Raw genomic sequence first — 10,857 nt, 5'->3', positions numbered from 1 at the left:
ACGATCGCGACCCCTATCATTGGAAGTTGTTTAAAAAGATAATGTGTAATTTGTAGTTTGTTCACTACGAGTATCAAAACCGTTTATAGCGGTACGAATCCGTAGATAAGTCGCTGTGCGGTCTTATAATTTAAGACAAACCCTTACGTTACAGAACCATATTCTAAATATATTGCTTAGTTTTCCTTTATAAACAGTAGCATTTTTTTACACTTAGACCATGGAATTTAGATCAACAAATTGTCACCACCCCATGTAAAAATCGTACCAAGCAATTATATTTTAAGCTATTTGCTTAAGCTACTATCATAGCTTTCGTCATTAAAATAAGTACAAGGTTAAATTTGTGTCTTAAGTGTGGCAGTTAATATTCTAATATAAATGATCTCCCGTACAATTCTCGTGAAAACCTAAGGTTTAAAATCTATCTATTGTGTGGCCAAAAGAAGTGTATCTGCATATTCCCTATTTATATCACACATATTAAAATATACAAATTGACAAACCAAACTAATTTCACACTGATGTCTGACCAATTGCTCACGCAAAACTATCAAAATTGAGCCATTCTGTGCTAAAACGTTTTAAATACCCTACACGTTGGTAGCAAGAATAAAACTCAAAATAAACTTAAAATTTTACTCCGCGTCTGTAGGATTACATTTGTGACGGAATGTAATTATAACTTCGTATTCAATAAAAACAGTTATACCAATCTGAATCAGAGAAATCATAAGCTTAAGATCACATTTACCTTTCTGACATTGAGCTGAATATGAAATTATATACAGGGTGTTCAGAAAGTCACTGTGCACTTGTATATTTATTAACAGACAAAACTACACTGACTTTCTGAACACCCTGTGTAATCAAACGTACAAATAGTGGGAAGAAAGAAATTTGAAGTTTTAAATGCACTCATGGTTATTGAATAACTACAACTGCTGAACAAGATATATTATCTTCAGATCATGTATCTCTAAAGTGTGCAAAGTAGTTTGATTTAATTACTGTTTTGCACTTTAGTAAAAAACCTCCATAACCTGTATTCACTCAACATTCTCCCCCATTACACAAATCACGTTCAGTATGTTTATTGAAGTGAGTAATCATAAATAATTACAAAAAGAAACAAAAACTTAAATTATATACATACATTCAATTATAAGTATATTAAAATAAACGTCTATTAATCGACTTCTTCCATTTTAGATGCATCTTCCTCATCACCTTCTAATGGAGGCATATCCTCAATATTTTCAACCTCTGTTGTAGCCATCTCTTCCTCATCAATACCAAGACCTAGCTTTATCATTCTGTGGATTCTGGAAGCATACATTTGAGGATTTTCCAAAGTGAAACCAGAACACAGCAATGCAGTCTCAAACAGCAGCAGTACCAAATCCTGCACAAGAATATATAAAAAATATTACATACAACTTCATTAATCTCTAATCAGATCTTACACAGGATGTTACTTTTACTTGAATTGACAGACAATAAGAAAATTATTCCATAACTCAAATATTAATAATAGAATCGACACAGTTCAGTTAACCATACTAACAATATTTACATTGAAATATGCAAAAGATAACTAACAGTAATAATTGTTCAATATAATCAGTTCTTTTTAAAACAGCTATCAACACTGCAGTTATTAATGCATATAACAGGGATTATAAGAGGAGCTTCTTGATAAGTGAACTACGAAATTTTATTATTGGGTATTTTGATAGTTAATGCGTATCAGTTCGAACAGTTTAAAATACTCACTTTGACAGACTTGTCATTCTTGTCAGCATCTGCCTTCTGTCTCAGGTTTTCCATGACAGGATGGTCAGGGTTGATTTCTAGGTGTTTTTTGGCAGCCATATAACCCATTGTACTAGACTCTCTAAGGGCCTGAGCTTTCATAATTCTCTCCATATTAGCTGACCAGCCATACTGACTGGTGACAATACAACAAGGGGAACTTACAAGTCTGTTGGACACAACTACCTACAAGAAAGGAAAGAAAAACAATCAGTAACTATATACAAGTTTTAAACACGTTAATTGTTTGCTCTATGTAGGTCTATTCACCTTACCAAGATTAAACATTTAACATAAGTCCATCTCAAACTGTGGGGGAACTTTACTCAAAATATGCTAACTATCAATAAAATCAGGTACATTCAAAGAATGGAGTCTTAATACTCGTTACAGTGAAACTTTCATAAATAGTGTTCTAACCAAGAAAGAACACTTTAGCTTTTAACTGTTTGACAACAGAAAAACTAACATATGACATAACACAATACACTAAAACTTACTTTTTTCAACTCTCTTGTCTAAAATGTCTTTGATGACTTTGCACAGACTCTCAAACTTGGCCTTAGCTTCTTCCCATTTCTTTTTTTCTTCCTCATCTTCTGGAAGTTCCAGACCTTCTTTGGTCACAGAGACTAGCGTTTTACCATCATATTCCTTCAACTGCTGTACACAGTACTCATCAATAGGTTCAATCATGTATATCACCTCCAGACCCCTCTTTCTCACCCTTTCCACAAAAGCTGAGTTTGATACCTGATCTTTAGATTCACCAGTGATGAAGTAGATGTGTTTCTGGTTCTCCTTCATACGCGACACATAATCCTTCAAAGAACACACTTCATCACCAGAAGAAGAGGTGTAATACCTTAAGAATTCTGCTAACTTCTTGCGGTTCTGAGAGTCTTCATGAATACCCAACTGGAAAAACAATTTAACAATAGTTACAGTCCTTTCACCATGTATCTAAATTCTAAAATTTTAGTTAAATGTCCTTTAATAATTTTAAAATGTTAGATAGTTCTAAATGATTCACTGTTCTGCTAAATTCTGAAACAATGTACCAAGATAATCAACTTTTATAAACAGAAAGAACAAAACATCAAGATCAATTGGAAAGTATCTGTTACTATGTACTTGTTTAAGATATACACACACACACACACACACACACACAGAGATAGTAAACAGATTAGTACTGTAAAGTTCTGACAATGCCAACCTACAATTTTCTTACCAAAATTAGTATTTGCAGTATGACTGCTACAGTTACAAATTCCACAAAGAACTATTTTAAAAAACCACTTGCTGTTGTTTGTAACAGAAATATATATTTACCTTTAAATTCTTGGCAAATTGTTCATAAAATTTCTTGTACATGTCTTTATCTTCAGTAATTTCTTCAAAAAGCTCTAAACATTTCTTTACTAAGTTTTTCCTAATAACTTTCAGGATTTTGTTCTGCTGCAACATTTCACGAGAGATGTTCAGGGGCAGATCTTCAGAGTCTACAACACCCTTTATGAAGTCTAAGTGATGAAAAACAAAACAAAAGTAAAATGAAGGTTATGCTAGCCATAAACCTATTAGGGAATAAAAATATTTTTGAAAATGTTCAAGTCATCATTAATTGTGCAAGTTATTTTATTCCATCAAAAGCTTTATTATATTATTCTTATTTGAATATTAAAATTCAATAACTAACAGAATGTCAACAGTTAAACGTGAGAATTTTTTTAATCTCACTACAAATGCATGTAGCGTAAGTATACAAGTGTAACTAAAAAACTGTGCTATCTTTTGAATAGCAACAAAAATGAAAGTATATAACATTTTGAGTATTAAAGATTTATGCAATAAAGAAGTGGTATGCACAATAACAATTTCTTTACAATGAAATACACTTGTAAAGATGAGTACTCTCCTCAGAAGAAAAACATCTTTACTAGAACTGCAAATAGCACTACTATTATATATCTTAACTGATACAAGTTTTGTTGTACTGAGACAAACTGGAAGTTTTGAATTTATTTTTCTGAATTAATAAGAACATGTATTCATTAATAATAGGTAAAATGCATTTCAATGCAATGAGTTGTGCATGACTGAACAACACAATGGAACACTTTCCTGCAATCCGACAGGAAAAAAAAAAAAAAAAATCTTGAGAAAATGTCCACTTCAGGAATCTTTCAGTGAGGTAAAAATACTACCATTAATAATAATTAGCCCAAACAGCTGCCAGTACCTCACCATTTCAACAAGTAATTTGTAAAGGTAAAGAAATGAGAAAACTAAATATCACTTAATTTTAACTCTTTAATAAAAATACAAATGCATACTAACTTAAGTACTCAGGAATCAGGTCTTCACAGTTATCCATGATGAACACCCTTCGAACATACAGCTTGATATTATTCTTTTGTTTTCTATTTTCAAATAAATCAAAAGGTGCTCTCTTGGGAACAAAGAGAAGAGCTTTAAATTCCAACTGGCCTTCCACTGAAAAATGTTTCACAGCTAGATGATCTTCCCAGTCATTAGTCAGGCTCTTGTAGAATTCTCCATATTCTTCCTGACTGATGTCGTCAGGATTTCTCATCCAAATAGGTTTTGTTTTGTTCAGTTCTTCATCTTCAGTGTATTTCTCCTGTATACAGAGAAAAACATAAAACCTTTTACTTTCTTCTCTTCAACATGCATTGTACAAATTTATGTAAAGATAAAGTCTAAGTAGTAATATTTATTTTGCAAGTATTATTGCAAATATGAGAATAACAATAACATTAATGACAACTACACAGCACAGCATACAAGCTTTATTACAATTTCAAACTTCTTACCTTAATTTTCTTTTTCTTCTTTTTATCTTTGTCTTTATCTTCATCCTCATCTTCTCCTACATCTTCAATCTTTGGTGTTTCCTCTTCATCCTTTTTGTCTTCTTCTTTCTCTTCTTCTGCTTCATCATCAGAAACTTCTTTCTCTCTTTCCTTCTGCACCATTAACTTGATTGGATAACCAATGAACTGACTGTGTTTTTTCACTACATCTTTTATTTTCCTTTCTTCTAAATATTCAGTTTGGTCTTCTTTGAGGTATAGTGTTATCCTTGTTCCTCTTCCAAGAGGTTCACCTGAAGAATATAAAATTATTAATAAATTCTAATAATTGGCACAATGTTATCACCTAAACAGAAAAAAAAACCCAAAAGAAACTCACAAAAAGAAGTGAAACATTTTTCAGGTTTGTAGTAAGTTAGAATACAAAAAATAATTTATCACTCTTTTCATCCTCAGAAAAGACTGCACGCTGTTTATAGATATACATTTAATGTGACATCTTTTGAAATTCTAGGAAGTTAAGGATGTACATAGTACAATACAGTACTTACAGATAGGAGTCTGGAGAAATAAATTGCAGCTAATAAATTTATAACAAACAAATTGTAAAGTAATTGAAAATTACTGCTTAAAGAAATTTGAAAAATATATTAAGACTAATGACAATGCCTTACCATGGTCAGAAGAAATTGTGAAGGATCCACCAGCTGATGACTCCCATGTATATTGTTCATCATCATTGTGTTTGGATGTAACAGTTACTTTATCAGCAACAAGATAAGCAGAATAGAAACCCACACCAAACTGGCCAATCATAGATATATCTGCTCCTGCCTAGAGATAAAAAGAAAAGCTTCCTTAAAATTTGAAAAAGAAATTAAATTCATATGTACAAAGTCTTAATGTCTTGAACTATGATGAAGAAACTAAAGGCGTATTAGAAATGTAAGATTATTGAATGTGCACAAGTAACTGTCACATGGATTCCCAATAAATTAGTTTATAAAAACATGTGTATACACAAGTTAGTATTTGTAACAAGCACCTTCACATTCTATTTGTCATAAATATTTAAATTCAAATATGGTAGATACAAATTGTTACAACTGTATCTAACTGTACAATGAACAAACATTTTTATCTGAAAAATATTTTCAGTCAATGTTTAGTAACTGTTCACACTTTCATAACAAGAGAATTGAAAGCAACTATTTTAAAGGCAACAGTTATGACAAGCTGAACATGGTGTTATATATTATATATTGTGTTTGTAATTACATTGTTGCCAAGGCTTTACTAATGTTGATAATGTCACTTTACTCAGATCGTCAGCTTATTTCTCATAATGTAGTATAAACTCAGCATCATTAGTGTACTTTACAAAGTTTCAGGCCTTACTGATCAATATATCAATAGAGGCAAACAAATGAGTAAAAGCAAAGTGAAAGAGTTCAGTTTCAAAACGTCTGGTTAACCTGCATGCCTGTGAATGGCAATAAAGGAAAATTTTATAAAGTGTTTCACAGTTTAAGGCACCTTTGACATAAATTATTCTCATTAAAGTAACTAAGTCCATTTGTAAGGGCTTTCATAAAAAGCAGAGAATTATTGAAGGTTCAAAATACAATTATGGTAATTCACAAGGTAGCTTAAATGATTATATACCACTGTGATAAGAACAATGAATATGTTTTAGCAAATGGATTCTAAAGTAATTGAATCAGGTTAAGTGGACTTGAATAGAACTGTAGTGTTTAAATTACAACTGAGATATACATAGTATTCTTAACTTGTTCCAAATATATCATCTTAAAACATATCTTAAGTAAACAGTTCTTTAAAACCTGATCTTGTATAGAAAAAACATTTAATTTTTACTAAAATTTTGTTAATAGACACTTGGTGTATGGAAAGTTATAGCGCAAATATGCAATGTGTTTAAATATGTAGACAAATTTGTGTATATTATAACACTGAGTTTGTCACCAAAGGTTAAAGTAGAAGGAAATGTTGATTCAACGAGTTAATCTTGCAAATTGGCATTACTACCTAAATAATTCCAGGAACACACGTTTAAAACAAAACAAGTAGTTATGTATTCTTGTATTAATACATTAACAAAGATATAACAGTTCTTTTAAATTTCTTTCAAAGAACAAAAACAAGTTTGGACAACAATATATACAATAGAACTTAACAGTAATTACATCACTTACTGTCTTTATGGTTAACAATCAGTTGTCTTACCTGCAAGGCCTCCATGAAAGCTTTCGTGCCAGATTTAGCAATAGTTCCCAGGTTGTTTATCATATCTGCCTTAGTCATTCCAATACCAGTGTCTACAATTGTAAGACTACGATCTTCCTTGTTTGGTATAATTTTAATATACAGATCTTTACAGCTTTCTAGCTTTGAAGGATCTGTCAAACTCTCATAACGAATTTTATCCAAGGCCTGGGAAAAAACAAATTTTGTATATTTAGAATGCAAGTTTCTCTTGGGATACTTGTAGATATTACACTTTCATATTTATAACTTTCATAATGTATCTCATCCAAAACTTGGAAATAACATACCACTTGGGTATTGGATCAACACACAACCATTATAATGGATATAATTAACATTAAACAAATTTTCACTGCCTTTCAATATATATACAACATATAGTGGATACACTGAATAAAAAAATCACAAAAAGTGTAGAACACACGTTTCCTATTTGTCACTTCATGATTTGAGATAAATGGATTTTATCAAATAAAAATTACACTAAGCAGTGTTGAAAAGAGACAGATTAGTTATCTTTGCTCCAATTGACAATACTTTCAGTGTAAATATTTAAATTTTGAAATAACACAATATCTTAACATTCATAGCTTTTACTACTTGATTATTTAGCTAATTTTAAAAAGATCAAATTTAGCAACGTAACTAAACACATAGAAATAAAAGAATTCATTTACTGGTGCTGCATGTTGAACAGTTTCCATAGTGGGGTTTTGATTAAATTACGTTTGGGTCTAATCTTGGTATTATTACATATAACTGAACTGCAAGTTGTGCTTTAGAAAACAAGTAGTGGTGTCCCATTTCACTGATATTATTTAACAGATCACATGAAAACACCTCAAACCCTCAGGACTGACTCAACATGAAAAAGGGATTTAGTAATACTAAAACTGATTGATTAGGATTCACTTGTAGTTCTAATTGTGAATGAAAGATACAATATAAACTTTCAGAAAAAAGTTTCGTACTCACATCTGACGAATTGGATATTAATTCTCTCAGAAAAATTTCTTTGTTTGAATAGAAAGTATTTATAATCAAGCTCATAAGTTGAGCTATCTCAGCCTGGAAGGCAAAGGTTTCAACTTCTGCATTATTTTCAACATCCATGTTTATTTCTGGCATGGTCCTGAAGAAAAATAAAATCAGACTTTATTCCTCAGTACAATTATATTAATTTAAGATACAATAATAACTAAGAGTTCAATAACGTTAATATATTATGGTCTAATGAAATAGTATAGAAACATATTTAAGATCAAAAAGATAAATTTAATATATTAACTAATAAAAGTTCCATTTTATGTAACTAAAGAACAGTAATTCTACAAGTTTAATTTAACTTAAATTATCCACTGATAAGAATTCAATGCTGCATCTATACCAGTAGAGAAGATGTCGAGTAATTATTAGCCTACTTGCATGTTATTGTCATTGTTTTAGTAGCGTAACATAATTAGTATTAATATACTATACAGCGATTTTACTACAAATGCACTTTTCACTTCTGTATGTATGTAGAACTTTCAATATTCAATCAATAGCGCTAGACCAAACCTTACTCTCACACTTTCATTAAATCAGTAGCCCTTTCCAACAGATACAAATGTACTGGCCAAGTCGAATCAAATTCAACTTAACATTTACCCAACAAATACATTAGATTGCATTTTAAATTGATAACAATTTCGACAAGTCAGCGTCATTCACTGAACTTGTTAACTATAAAACGTAGGGATCTTAACTATGAACAGGATTACCGAGGAAAGACCAATTCTTCCAGGAATGCTCAAAAAGCCTTAACCATAGACAAAATATTACCTCTTAAATAAAGTTGGTATAGCTCATACATACGTAAATTCAGAGAATAGTAACTGCGTTTACAGATTAAGTTGAACGCAGCGCTTTAATACTGACATTGAACAAATATTATCTAGCTGGGATAAAACGTGCCGAAACTTACTATATCAATATTATTGTAATTTCCTTCCTAATATTTAGCACTGTGACATAACACAAGCTCAAATTCAACATAAACTACTAAGTACATAAAGTTATTAGATATCTTACATTATTTCTACGATCGTAAAGTTACAAGGTAAAATAAATATGAAACACACCGCCTAAAACACCTTCTCACAAACCCAAGACGAGTAACAGTATTATAACACCCTATTGTTTGCCTGCATTAAATATTCGAGCGTGTCGTGCTTGCAAAAAGCGGGTAATACTACGCTTTCGCCTAACGTTTTTATAATTATCCGTATTCGGTGATAGTATAAAACGTAACTAATTCGTTTTTAACTAAAAGTGAGACTATACCTGAATTTATATCTATTTAAGTTTATATTGTGTTGATTAGTTTGTTTTTCACTTGAAGCTTGGAACTATTTTCAGGAAGTAGGACATGTACAAAGTACACACGTCTGTTTCGCGAACTCTCTAGAACCATCCAGTAACCTGACTTTGAAGAACGATTTCCAGACTTTCCCAACAGATGGCAGCTCAGTTTTTATTTCCGGATCCGTGACTGTTTAAAAATGTGTGAATGTTTGTTTCAGTGGTTATGTTAGTATTCTATCGTTCTTCTATTCTAAAAAAATGACTTGAAAACTCTGATATCCTTTCCCCTAGAGTTAAAAATTGACTCAAAATGACATATCTCTACCTGTATATTTACATAATGAAAACTAAAAGGAAAACGGTCAAAATGAAAAATTCAAACAGTACGTCAACAAAATGTGTGTGAATGTGTTTTTCTTATAGCAAAGCTCCATTGGGCTATCTGCTGAGTCCACCGAGGAGAATCGACCCCCTGCTTTTAGCGTTGTAAATCCGTAGATTTCCCGCTGTGCCAGCGGGGTACCGTTAACAAAATAGAAACGATAATAAAAATGTTTAACTGGTAACTTTGGATACTTATTTTTCTGTTCATTGGACATTTTTCAATATTTTATCTGCTGTTACTATCAAAAAGCTAATCAATTGTTCATACTACACAGCAGATGTGTACTACAAGGGCATAAATAATAATAGCTCAATACACTTCGGATTAATTAACAGAACAGAGAAAAAGGGAAGAATATACAATGTAGATTTACTGTTTGCTTCACACCAACAGTGCATATTATTTCACTTAAAATAAGATTCTTTATGTATTCACTACATGGGGTACTCGCGAATAATTATTAATGATAGGTTATCTTAGGACATGAAAAGTTATAACGCCCCCACGGCTGGGAGGGCGAGCATGTTTGGCGCGACTCGGGCGCGAACCCGCAACCCTCAGATTACGAAGCGCACGCCTTAACGCGCTAGGCCATGCCAGGCCCTATGCGGACAGACAACACCCACTACTATTTTCCGAGGGTCGCGGGTTCGCGCTCGCGTTGCGCCAAACATGCTCGCCCTCCCAGCCGTGGGGGCGTTATAACGTGACGGTCAATCCCACTATTCGTTGGTAAAAGAGTAGCCCAAGAGTTGGCGGTGGGTGGTGATGACTAGATGCCTTCCCTCTAGTCTTACACTACTAAATTAGGGACGGCTAGCACAGATAGCCCTCGAGTAGCTTTGTGCGAAATTCCGAAAACAAACAAACAAAACTATTTTTTTCGTAAAGATTTATTTACTCCTTCCAGATTCAGTGTTTATTGGACTTAAACAAAATGTAAATTGAATCATATCTATGGAAAATGATACACACAGAAAAACATTAGGTAGTAGTTCAGTAGAAACTGACACAAAATATTTTCCATAACAACCAAGTTTTGGTCCTAAAACATAAATACGGATGTTTAAACAATGCAAGAAAGATTTACACAAATTCTCAGGCGTAATTTTTTTTTTGCATGTTTGTTTGTCTTTGGATTTCGCGCAAAGCTACACGAGGGCTATCTGCGTTAGCCATCCC

The 10,857-nt window shown here is 32.2% G+C and overlaps 1 pseudogene across 1 annotated transcript; it reads right to left on the bottom strand.

The window, feature by feature from the left end:
* Window positions 1-1,078: 1,078 nt before the first annotated feature.
* Window positions 1,079-9,156, bottom strand: LOC143225975 (heat shock protein 83-like; annotated as a pseudogene). Its single transcript, XR_013014232.1, has 10 exons — window positions 9,018-9,156; window positions 7,920-8,076; window positions 6,903-7,109; window positions 5,330-5,489; window positions 4,656-4,948; window positions 4,159-4,462; window positions 3,151-3,341; window positions 2,299-2,733; window positions 1,777-2,001; window positions 1,079-1,405 (listed from the first exon to the last, which is right to left on the bottom strand). The product of XR_013014232.1 is annotated as a heat shock protein 83-like (transcript).
* Between the last annotated feature and the right edge of the window lie 1,701 nt (window positions 9,157-10,857).

The sequence above is a fragment of the Tachypleus tridentatus genome, chromosome 9, assembly GCF_004210375.1.
Source record: "Tachypleus tridentatus isolate NWPU-2018 chromosome 9, ASM421037v1, whole genome shotgun sequence".
Taxonomy (NCBI): Eukaryota; Metazoa; Arthropoda; class Merostomata; order Xiphosura; family Limulidae; genus Tachypleus; species Tachypleus tridentatus.
The sequence above is the reverse complement of the archived record's forward strand: the minus strand, read 5'-3'. Positions and strand labels throughout refer to the sequence as shown.